Genomic DNA, 12628 nt, shown 5'->3' with positions numbered 1-12628 from the left:
CAGTATCATTTAGCAGTTTGTTTTTCAGAACCGCCCCATTTTGGTCTGTGTTGGGGAAGTTGGACAGCAACATTTGAATGATTTTGGCATTTTGGATTATAGACCCCCCCCTCCACTTAAAGGCCTGTGTTGGGGAAGATGAACAGACAGATTACCCAATTAAATTACAGACTATAGTTTTCAGCGCACGCTGGTAATGAGCTTTGTTAATTTCGAATTTTAACAAAAATCACCCAGTTGTGTTCTGGAAAGGGGAATTAATTAAATGAATACTTTTAAAAAGTTTTAAATGCTAAGGATCTACACAGTTTTGCCCCACACCCACTATAAAGAGAAAAGATTTAAGGCCAGCACATTCTCCCACCTTTTGGTTACAAAATGAAAACCTCTGTTTAAAGTACAGGAAAGCCAGCTGTATTTCAGGACCCTCTGGAAAGATAGGATAGGGGTCTGGTCACTCCACTCTAAAAGATGGCCCCCAGCTCTTCACCATAGGACCCAGTCAGCTTTTAGGCCTTTCTAGCAATAGACAGCTCCACCCATATTCAATCTGCTTTGGTGTTTCCTTGCAGCTGTCAGATGGTAGGTTTTAGCAGCTCCTTTAACAAAGGTAATTTTAAGAGCTCCCACTTTTTTTCCTCATATTGTATCTACTTTTTATAGCAGTGATGACATCAGACTCTCTCTAAGGATATCATGTCCTCAACCTTGGAGACAGACTCCCCTGATGCACTAATCGAGATTTTCAACACAAACACCTCTCTACTGGATAAGCTTGCCCCTCTCAAATTGAGAGCTGTCCGGAATAACCCCAACCATCAAGTACAGTTTTCACCCAAACTTAGATCCCTGAAAATTAAAAAAGAAGGGCAGAGAGGTGTTGACCCTCCTCTGACAACAAGAACCCATGGACGATTTTTGATAAATCCTACAAGGATATGATCAGAGTCAAAAAAGAATTTCTAAAATCAGCAAATCTCAGAGGCCAATAATAAACCAAAGAAACTGTTTGAAATTCTAAAGCTCCTCGAAAAGCCCAAAGCCCAACTGACACCATTCACACCTACCAATTCAGACTGCACCAGAATAGAGTGAGCATTTCAAGAAAAAATACTCAAGGCTAGGGACAAAATTCAAAATCAGATCACTATATGTCTAATCTTACCGAGCATGCCCTCTCAGACATTCCCTCCCCTTCCCCCCAAATCCTGCCCCCCATAGAGGATGGCGCTACCTTCAGATTTACACAAGTGACCAGTCTAGAATTGCTATCCACCCTGAGTACTATGTGCCCATCGGCCAGTCCATATAATGTAATGCCCCCAGAAATTATCCTAGACAAGAAGGGTATCTTCTCCCCATTTCTGGCAAGATTTATCAATGCCTCCTTTTGCATGCACTCAGTACCAGAATGCATTAACAATTTCACTGTTACTCCCCCTCTTAAAAAACCAGGACTGGACTCCAGTGACACAGCAAACCTAAGGCCTATCACAAACTACCATTTTTTCATGAAGTTCTTAAAGAAGCTACTCGCCAGATTCAGATCTATATTGAATCCATCAATATTTACATCCAAGACAATATGGATGCCGCCCCACTCATAGCACAGAGACGGCCTTCATTGATCTCCAAAGCCACATGTTGAGCATTATGGACAGGGGCAAGAATGACCTTCTAGTTTTACTAGATCTATTGGCCATGTTTGATTTACTAGACCACGAGCGACTCTTACATACCTTAAAGGACACTTTTCACTGCTCTGAAATGACATGCAAATGAATTCCCTCCTTCCTGACCGGAAGATAATCTAAAGTCTTCTGGGAGATGCCACCGCGGATCCCATTCTCTCCACCTGTGGGGTGCCATAAGGAGTGTGTATGTTCCCAATACTGCACAACCTATGTACCCTATGCCTATGCAGCCTTTTATAGGAATTATGAGTTTTCTGGACCAATTATGCAGATGACACTCAGTTGGTCTTGGAGATCTCGGGGAATCATGTAGCTGACAACTTACTCCTTCAAAACATCTGCAACCGAGTGGACGCCTGGGTGGTAGACTACTGGATGTGGCTCAATAAGGGCACAACCGAGTTCCTTATTTTTGGCTCGTCCAAAGCTAGGGCTAAACGTACTAATTGCTACCAATAGTTTTCTATCCAGGACTGTAACATTCAAATAAAGAAGAAAATCAAAACACTCAGCATGCAAATCGACTGTGCCCTTTGGGCAGAGTTGCACGCGAACTTGGTTGTCAAAAACTGCTCGTACCATCTGAAATTGCTCAGAAACATTTGCCCGTATCTTAATGAGGATAATTCGGCCACCATTGCCCCCGGCAACTATTCTGTCTAAAATAGATTACTGTAGCGTGCTCTTAGTAGGTGCTGATAAAAACGCATCCTGCAACTACAAACTGTCCAGAATGATGCACTCTGGATTGTAAAAAAATTCTTTGAAAGTGCCACATTTCAACCCATCGGCAGGGCCTACACTAACTCCCTGTCATGGCCATGTGCAAATTCAAAACAGCGACTTTACTACAGAAGTGCCTCTATAGGAAATCCCCAATTTCCCTGAAATCAATCACTTCATGGTATGAATCCCTACCATCTCTTAGTTCGACAAACACCAAGCTTGTTCCTTGCCCCTCTTTTAAGAAATCAAAAGGACTGGGTAGGTCATTTGCAAGCTGCTCAACCAAAAGTTCAAATGGCATCCCTGCAACCTTGTGATCAGACGTGAATATTAGAATGTTTTAAATAACATTGAAAACCTTCTTCTTCGAGTAGATCTGACCCTACCTTCTTCTAATGTCCTTTGCCTGTTGTGCTTATGTGAATATGTGCGCCCTGATGCCCTCGGGCTCTGGCACATTTATAAATAAATAAATAAATAAAAAGGATTGGTTTAGGAGTATGAAACAGACATACAGCAACTTCCCTTTTGTTTCTAAATCAGCCTTTGGCCAAAACTTAGATTTGGAGCAAAACTTCATAATTTAAATAGTAACTGCCATACTTTATATACATTTCACGTCAGCTAATTATGGGGAATTAAATAAAGTGATAGTCAGGTCTACCCCATTTTGCCAGGTCTTTTTGGCAATTTTGTGTTGTTTTTACAAAAAGCATAATAGTTAGGAACATGTTATTTATTACCCATATTCCTAATTTTACGCTCCACCAACACGCCAGCTCTCATATTCAGGACATGTTAAAGGCAGCCAGGAACAGATGTTAGCTTGCCATTACAATTCCTTAAGTGACAGGTGGATGAATTTCATATCAACAAAATTGACTGGATGTTATCTAAAAAATGACACATCAATCAAGAAAGTACGACTTATGTTTGCTGAGAAAAAGGCCTAAATGATAATAGTACTTTTAAATGAATAACAAATCTTTGGGATATGCAAATTGGAGGGCTCCTGTCTCCAGCACCATTTGCTCACTGGGCCTGTGTTTTTATTAGCCTCTTTGTTGTTTGAGGTGCAGGGTGCAGATCGTAACTGAGGGATGCATTTGCTACATAATGATCCCTCACCATAGACATCTGTCATCCTTTCCTCTTGATCACCTTTTGATCTGAAAAGCTTCTATTTTCCTGTATTTTTTTCCAGGTTTCAGCCTTGATTATAGCCCCTGTGTATACACCTCCTTCCTACATTCCATCATGCACCAGCCAGAGCATTTGTCTTGCTCAGAACGGCCCTTACAAAGGCACCAGATCTAGGGAAAATCTATTTTCAACACCTCTTAGCAGTTTCACTTTATTGTAGTTGTAAACAGCTGGGATGCCAGCCAAGCTTTCAGCGTGAGAGTCCTTCGTGAAAGTGTGCCCCACAGCAAGCAAAAGGGTCTGCCTCATGCCTCTAGGAACTTTTTTCATGGAAACAAAATGTGCTTTTCTTTTGAAATGTTTATCGGTATTTTGCATGTGAAGCATAATATACATTATTTTTTGTCAAGATGCACCATGTCTTTTCCCTGATATCTTTATGTTGGCAGGGGAGCATTTTTCTCTTGTCTTGCTTTAAACTGCAAACACACATGCAAAGCCGTTTTGGTTTCAGTGTTTGAAAATCCTGTTTTTCATGTGAAAGGGACTTTTAGATTTCATCTGCCAGTGTGAATCAAAAAGGTGATTTTTACTCTTGCAATGACAGGTACGTCTTTTCAATGCATCCTTGTGGTAAACAAAGAAAACCCCACAGTTTGCTCTATTAGGCCAATTTTCTGTATGAAAATTTGTCCTATTTTCTTTGATGAAAGCTGGCAGGTCAGTGACCCAGTGGACCTTCAGTTATGTTTATTTGGGGGCTTTGATTAATGCCCAAAATTAAGATAAAATCCAATTTTGATGTTTTGTCCACAGCTACCAGAACTGCAGTAGAGTCTTCCAGCATTTCTACTTGGCCAATGTCGTCTATAGATATAACCCTGAATTGGGGAATTTCAGAGAACAGTGCCAACACTTTGCATCAATTTAGGGGTCCAGATCAAGGTTAGGAAACAAAGATTCTAGGGCAATTTTGTGTGACACCTCCCAGTCCATGTGGGGTAGCTAGTGGCAGTCCTTAATGTGGCAATCTTTATCATCTGTGTTTAGTTGCCCTTAATGAATACTCCCCCTAAATGGGCAGTAGGCATTCAAGTTGTGTCTCATCTGAGAATTGGAGTTCCATTACTTGGGGTGGGGGCTTTGTTTCTGCAATCAGCTTGTCTGATTGAACTTTAACTTGGCCTTTTCAACTTCTCTTTTTGGTGTGTTTCTTTTTCCAAGTCGACATTTGATTGTCCTTGTTCTGAGGGGGCTCATTGAGACTTTCTTCGGGATTTGTTACCCCCCTATTCATCGATTGGCCTTTAAATTACTTTTGGAATAACTTATTTGAACTTTGTAGTTTCTTTCTTGCTTGTTGTTTTATTTCTTCTTCTGGTGAGAAGGGTGGATTCCCCTATTGGCCTTTAGCATTCATTGGGTCTCTGTGTGGTTTATATCTGGCAGGGATCTTCAGGAGCTCCACTGAGCCCTACCTGGTTTCTTTCCAAATGTTCCCTTACTTCAAACAATTTGACCCCACGGATTACTGAAGATTCCTTCGACAGAGGTACATTTATCCGTGCCTTTAGTCAGTGGTTTGTTGGGACACGTTGAGGGTGATGTTCTTTATGATCCGATCTGCTTATACAGTTCCAGTGGCCAATTATTAGCGTATTTCGAATGAGCTCTAACTTGGAAGAATGTGTGCAGACCTCGGGACTAATATTATCGTATAATCTTACCAGAGATTCTAAAGCCAAGTTTAGTGCCTAAAATGATGTTGCTACAAAGGTATTGTTCTCAAAGTCCTTATAAGTAGTTAGCAAAGATGAGGTGTCATGAGGTTGAAGCCCCTTGTAGCTCGGGTTACTGTCATTAATACTAAGGTCTGAACCAGATTTTACTGGAGAGACCAGTCTCAATAGATCTGGAGATGTTTCCAGGGATGGACGGCCATTTGGGTTAACTCTACTCTCGTGCTCCAGACTTATGGAAGCACTTAGTAGTACAACACATCACCTGCAGCTTTGTTTGGATTGATTGCTTCATCACTGATCTGTTAAGTTTTTCTGTGACTTTTAGTCTTTTCCAGCCAAGGGTCTCACCTCTAGGAATGGGGTTGATTCTGCACTTTTCCACTTGAGCTTACTTGTTAAGTTGTCAGGGGTTTCACTGTTTGTATCGGAATATGTGACAGGGATTTGGAGTGGCCGTCATAGTAGGGAGTTACAGGGGTGAGGAGCTTTGTGGTAATTTAGAAGTTAAAAAATCTGTTATCTTTTTTTCCAACAGGCCACTCTCCCTGTTCTTTATGGGAGCCTGTAAGTGTGGCACCCTTTACTGCCAATAGAGAGCATTTTTAGGTCCCTTCCCCTCCGCTTACTTTGCTATTTAAATTGTACATCATGGAGGATTTGGGCTGTAGAGGGAGACTAATATTCAATAAAATAGATCCATACTCACCACTTCCAAGCTGCATATGAGGTGGTGGAGTTGGAGATTTTACTCACAACAGCCACAAAGCCTGCACTAGATTATACTTGAATGTGCACTTTACAAGGGGCTTCCTGCTCTGGGCCCTTTTAAGTAGCCCACCCTCCTCCTCAGGAAACGTCCATAAATCAGCCAGTGAGCAATTCCAAAACAGGGAAATCTGCAGCAGCAAGTCCGCCCAAGTCCTCAACTGCACTTTACTGTACATATGTGTTTATGCATGGTGGCTGTGTGTGAATAAATGAGTGTATATAGTTTGGGTGCACACATGAATGAATATGGTGTATGCGTGCACATATGAATGAGAGAGTTTATCTTTTATCAATGCACAGGTGGAAGAAAGTGCATGAAAGCTGTTTGTGTACATGGGTGAATGTGTAATAATGCTGTATGAATGCCTCTGCCTATTTGTTTGCGTGTGTGCCCAGGGGTAATATTTGTGCAGTGGCAGCCAGACTGATTATGTTTGGCATGACCTTTCTATCTGGTATCTAGGGTAATGTAGCTAGATGTGTTTTTTTACATGGATAGACTGTCTTACATTGGAACAGCCAGTCTGGTTATGTTTTGGTACTGTTGCATGTCATTTTTGTCTTACTGGGCATCAGGGGTAAAGCAAACATTATGAGTGTTAGTTCATAGCAAGACTGGCTTAGGTTGATACAGCCTGTCTGGATATGTTGCATACTGTGGCATGGCATCTAAGCAAACATGATAAGTTATATTATGTGGCGACACTGCCATACTTTGGTGCAGCCAGTCTGAACATATGTTCTCACTGTGGCATGGCATTTTTTACAAGCCATAAAAAGATTAGAAAATATTGATAGTTGTTATTATGTGCCTATATGTGGAATATTTTCAAAAGGCAAAATGCGTACCTACTTATAAGTCAAATTGATTAGGGTTTTAGAAATTACTGAGTCACTGAGGGTTTGTTGTGTATGTTTATTAAAATATATACTCTTTATGATTTATTTATTTATTTATATTGTGTGATTTAGTTTACAGAATAAACCTTTACACACATATTCACTTGGAAATGTTCAGCACAATATAGCAAGACAGAATTTACAGCATACACAATTCATTTAACATCATGAATATAATAATAAAAGCCATCTTAAATCGAAGAAATTTCATATATAGACAAAAGTGAATTTAGTAAGTTCATCACATTAATTAACAAACAATCAGTGGGATTAGGAAATCATTTCCACAAAAGCATTTCCCAAGTGAGCAAAGAATGAGTGATAAAATAAGACTTAAAAACATCCTCACATTCACCAGTTAGGGCCTGATACTCAACATTTAGATGCTTCAAGGTTTCGCCAGTGAATCTGCAACAGCGACATAAACTATCGCTAGGTGGTGCTGAGGACCAGCCAACTAAGACATCATTGGTTGGGAGTAAATAAAATGTTATGCGTAACCGGAATTTTACAAGGAATCTCAAGGCATGTTTTAGCACACATTTCTGGGGGAAATTAAAAAGTTTAATATCCAGAGAAAAGTGCTTGAACAGCTTATAAGAGAGCAGTATGTTTCTATATTTGATCCAGTCATTTTCAAATAGTATCTTTTTAACCTTGGCTGGGTTAGGCTCTAATTCTGCAAGCAAAACTGCTCTTTCATTCAGCATAGTCGAGACAGAATTCATCCAGGCCTTAAGAGGCAATTACCCCAATTATAAAGTCCATTTAATTGAATGTATAAGGTTGACGCTGGTGGATCATTATAGATCATAAGAGCAAGATTCTTCTCTAATTGACCTTTCTGTCTTAAGATGAAGGACCCAAAATACATTTAACCGCACAGACCGGAGTACCCCCTGGAAGGGCCAAAAATCGTTTCCAGATAAAGGACTCCATCTTGGCCCAATCCAAGCCAAACTCATGAACCTCAGCCCCATATACATTTTGAGTGCAGACAGTAGTGAAAAGCAACCACATTTTCTGTACTCGAAGTTGGGCAACCGCTGATATGCCATCAAGATTCAAGGCCTCATTTGCCAGGGACACTGATCGATTTGTTCTCACAACACCAGGATACCTAAAGTCAGTGACCACCTCCAGCTTCTTACAATCAATGTACCAGCCAAAGTTTGCCCTACCCGACAAGATCTTTCTGCCGTTAGCAACCAAGATTTTAGATTTAGATTTGGACATACTGATGTCCATCCCAAGGTCCCTAAATAAATCCTGTGCCCACACTAAAGATTTCTGTAGACCTACTGCAGTGTAGTCAAGTAAGACAAGATTGTCAGCGTACAATAGATACTGAATTTTCATGTGCCCCAGTCTCTGGGGATTAACCACAGTGCCTCCCAATGCTGCCCTGATTTCAAACATATATAGATTAAACAAAAAAGGAACTAGTACATACCCCTGACGCAAGCCAACGTCCTCAGAAATCCACCCAGAGTACATTCCCTTCCTGTCCAGCCTATCCTTGATTCTGATGTCTTTATGCAGGAATTCCAACACCGGGACCAAGGCCACCGGACGGTCCCATGAACTGAACATCCCCCATAGCCTAGTTCGATCCACACAGTCAAATGCCTTACAGACATCAAGAAAAGAAAGATACATGCTATGCTTGGATCGAAAAGCCTGATTCTTCAAAAGTTGTAACACAAAACAATTCAGAGCTGTACTACTTCCCTTGCAGAAACCTGATTGATTATTGTCCAACTTGTTGGCACTAGTAGCCCATTTCTCAAGGGCGCGCACCAGGAAACTACAGAAAGTTTTATAGGAAGCATCCAAAAGGGAGATAGGACGGTAATTCCCTGGATTTTTCCTATCTTCCTTTTTGAAAATAACTACCACAATGGCCTCCCTCCAGGTCATGGGACATCTAGCATGCCCAACCACATTGCGAAACAATTGAAACAGTACATCAGCCCATAGGAGCGGCACTGATTTTAATGTTAGATTGGAGAGGCCATCTGGTCCCGGGGCATTTGAAGACTTGGCCTTCCCAATAGCCAATTGAATCCCTACAGGTCCCAAGCCTCTGTTCCACAAAGAACCCCAAAGGTCCTGTAAGTCTAGAAACTACCCTAACCAGGTATAGAAGGTATATTATGTTGGCCGAAATCCAATTGCATCATATGCCCTACATCACCAACAGAGAATCGCCAGTATAACCATAGGGCAGCCATCTTGTGTAACATCCGCCATTTGCTTTCTATTCCCCTCTGTTAAATGCTTTGCTAAATGTATTTAATTCTGAAAGCTTATACACAGTGCAAGGTGAGAGATTGGCCCAGACAGAAATTCCAAACAGTACAGAAATACATTGCTTTCCTCCCTCACACGTCCTTGAAGGCGAGCAGAGAGGCATTTAATCAGCGGCCCGGGTGCCGGCCGGTCTAACTAAAACTGAAGTAACGGGTTGTTAAACAAGAATTATACTTTTCCAGCAGCCCCCCTTTAGAGCTTTTCTTATAGCAGACTGACCCCTAGTTCACACATAGAAACTAGTAGATAACATGCTTTGGCATGTGTCTCTCCCACAAACACAGCATCCTTGCCGAACAAGAGCTTCATGATCTTCATAACAAAGAACAATGTCTGCAAGTTGCAAATTGCAACTGTTGCTGAAACGACTAATATAGATTGAGTAAGAAATGTGTCATAATGTGTCATATTTGTCATAATTGTCAATTACCGAACCCTAGCTCGAGAAGATACATTATGGGCAGTTTTGATGTGTCACAAAAAGATTGTATGATTGCATGTTTATATATATATTACTTTTGTAGAATGCTCACTCTCTTGCGTCTCACGAGGTCTGGGTGACACACGTTGCGAGACGTTAGACCCAGTCGGCCGACTGAGAATATATTTGCTTTGCAATAAACCCTATGTCACAAGCTTCTTTCTTTCTTACATTTTTCTCCTTGCTTGTGTTCTTCCGGGATGAGGTTTCTTTCTTTTTCACCGACCGTGACTTGCACAGGCTGGAACGCGAGTCCTCGGGTTCCAGCGCGGAAGCCAGCTGCCAAGCCGGTAGCGTTCGATTTCCAGGAACAATGTCAATGAATCCAGGAAGGAAGGAAGGAAGGTGTCGGAAGGTAAAGATTGGAGGGGGTTGGGGTTCCAGGAACAAAGAAGGAAGATAGAATTCACGATAACGCAGAGAGCAAACTCGAACAATGTCTAGTAACTCATAGGGGTAGAGTTGAGACGCGCAGAGCCGCGGGGGCGTGCCGGTTTTCTAGGAAGCTGGCGACTGCATGCAAAGGCTAGACCGCAATGGTTCTGACTCGTCGTCCATCTTGGATGAGTTGCAGTGTTTATGCCGTGGTGCATCATGGACCACGAAGTACAGAAGGGTTGAATCTGGCTATTCATGACAGTATGCCTCCTCCTGAGCCCGGACCCACCAGGTTTGCTCAGGTGTATTTGGTGAAACCTCTGCAGTAGATGAGGAGCATTCATGTCAGAGACTGGTTCCCATGTACGCTCGCTGGGGGGGTAACCTTTCCACTCTACCAAATATTGTAGTTGGCCTCGTCTATATCTGGAATCACATATCCTGGAGACTTCGAATTCAACCTGATCATTGATGAGCACAGGATTAGGTCTAGGAATAGTCTGATTGGATTGTACATATGTCTTCAATATGGAGGTGTGAAAGACCGGATGAATTCTTTTCTGGGATTCTGGGAGCTGAAGTCAATATGCCACTGGGTTAATGATTTCTTTGATGGTGAAAGGTCAGTAATACCTGGGAGGCAGTTTATTGGGCCGTAGATGTCAATGATGGAGATTGGAGGATAGCCAGACTTCATCCCCTATTGAATAAGAAGGGCTAGGTCTCTGCTTGGCATCTGCATATTGTTTGACAGCAGTCCTGGCCTTTTCCAGATGTTCCTTAGCATCCCTGTGCACGTTTACCAACGTTTCAATCCAGGAATCAACTGTAGGGACCGGGGTTGGATGTGGTAAAACTGATGGTAAAACTGAAGGATGGAATCCTTGACTGCGGAAGAATGGACTTGTCTTGATGGCCAAATGGTCTGAATTGTTGCAAGTGAATTCGGCTACAGCAATCAATAGCGACCAATCATCCTGGACCTTGCTGGCAAAACAGCGGAGATACTGTTCAAGAGTCTGGTTGACTTTTTCTGTGATCCCGTTGGTTTGGGGATGGTCACCTGAAGACAATGCCCGCTGAATGCCTAGTATTTGCCATAGCTGTTTCCAGAACTGGGAAATATACTGAGGACCTCTATCGGAGATGATCTTGGAAGGTAATCCATGGAGCCTAAATATGTGTTTGATAAATATCCCAGCAATTTCAAGTGAGGAGGGTAATTTAAACAGCGGTGTGAAATGTGCTGTATGGGTAAACAAGTCAATGGTAACCATTATAGTCGTATATCCCCGGGATGGGGGTAATTCCACAATAAACTCTGTGGCGATGATCTCCCAAGGACGTGTCGGTACTGTAGGTGGATGCAGAAGAACGGCAGGTTTTCTATTGTCATGTTTGTTTTGATTGCACACTGCACAGGATTGGATGTAGGTTTTTATGTCAGTAATCATTCTTGGCCACCAGAATTGCCTCTGTATGAGATGAAGGGTAGTGGTAATGCCTCGATGTCCTGAATGAAAGGTGTCATGACAGAGATTCATGATTTTATTTCCCAGTTCTTGTGTAGGGATGACTAGTCGTTTGTCCTTGAAGAGATAACCATCCTTTGTGTTCAAGTTCCATTGATTGTTCTGGGTGTATTCTTCCCAGAGATCAGAGGAAGGGGTATGAGCATGGATGTCTTCCAGGAAAAATGTAGCTTGTGCCACAAACACGGTTTTAGGAAACATCTTGGGAAAGGCCCTGACCTCGACAGATTCATAGTCAGGACGTCTGGATAGGGCATCTGCGACGATGTCATTAATTCCAGGAAGGTGGTTCATTTGAAACTGGTACTGTGCGAAAAAGAAGGCCCAACGGGCCGGGCGACTGTTTCTGCATTCCAGGGATTGTAGTACTTGCAAGTTTCGATGATCTGTACGTACTTGCACTGGATATTTAGCTCCCAGGAGTAAATGACGCCAGTCAGTGAATGCTTGTCGGATGGCCAGTAGCTCCTTTTCCAGGACGGAATAATGGCATTCACTTGGTGTTAAGGTGCGGGATAGGTAGGCAATAGGATGTTCCATCTTGTCCTCAAATTCTTGTTTTAAGACTGCCCCAATGGCATAGTCAGACGCATCTGTTTCCACCAGGAAGGCTCGATCTGTATCGCGTTGAGCCAGGATTGGACCTTCAGTGAATTATCGTTTCAGTTGTTGAAAAGCCTTCTCTTGTTCTGTAGACCAAATAAACGGTGTATCCTTCTTTAGAAGTGCCACGATGGGATGTATAATTTCAGAAAATGTCGGAATACATTTTCTGTAATAATGTGCAAGTCCTAGGAAGGATTGTATCTGTTTCACAGTGGTAGGCGCAGGACACGAAAGTATGGAATCTATCTTGCCCGGTTCCATTCCTATTCCATTAGGGCTGAGCACAAATCCAAGGTAATGAACGGTCTGAGCGTGAAATAGAGATTTTTCAGGCTTGGCCAGGAG

The sequence above is a fragment of the Ambystoma mexicanum genome, chromosome 5q (genome assembly GCF_040938575.1).
Source record: "Ambystoma mexicanum isolate Mex_15411 chromosome 5q, UKY_AmexF1_1, whole genome shotgun sequence".
Lineage (NCBI taxonomy): Eukaryota > Metazoa > Chordata > Amphibia > Caudata > Ambystomatidae > Ambystoma > Ambystoma mexicanum.
The sequence above is the reverse complement of the archived record's forward strand: the minus strand, read 5'-3'. Positions refer to the sequence as shown.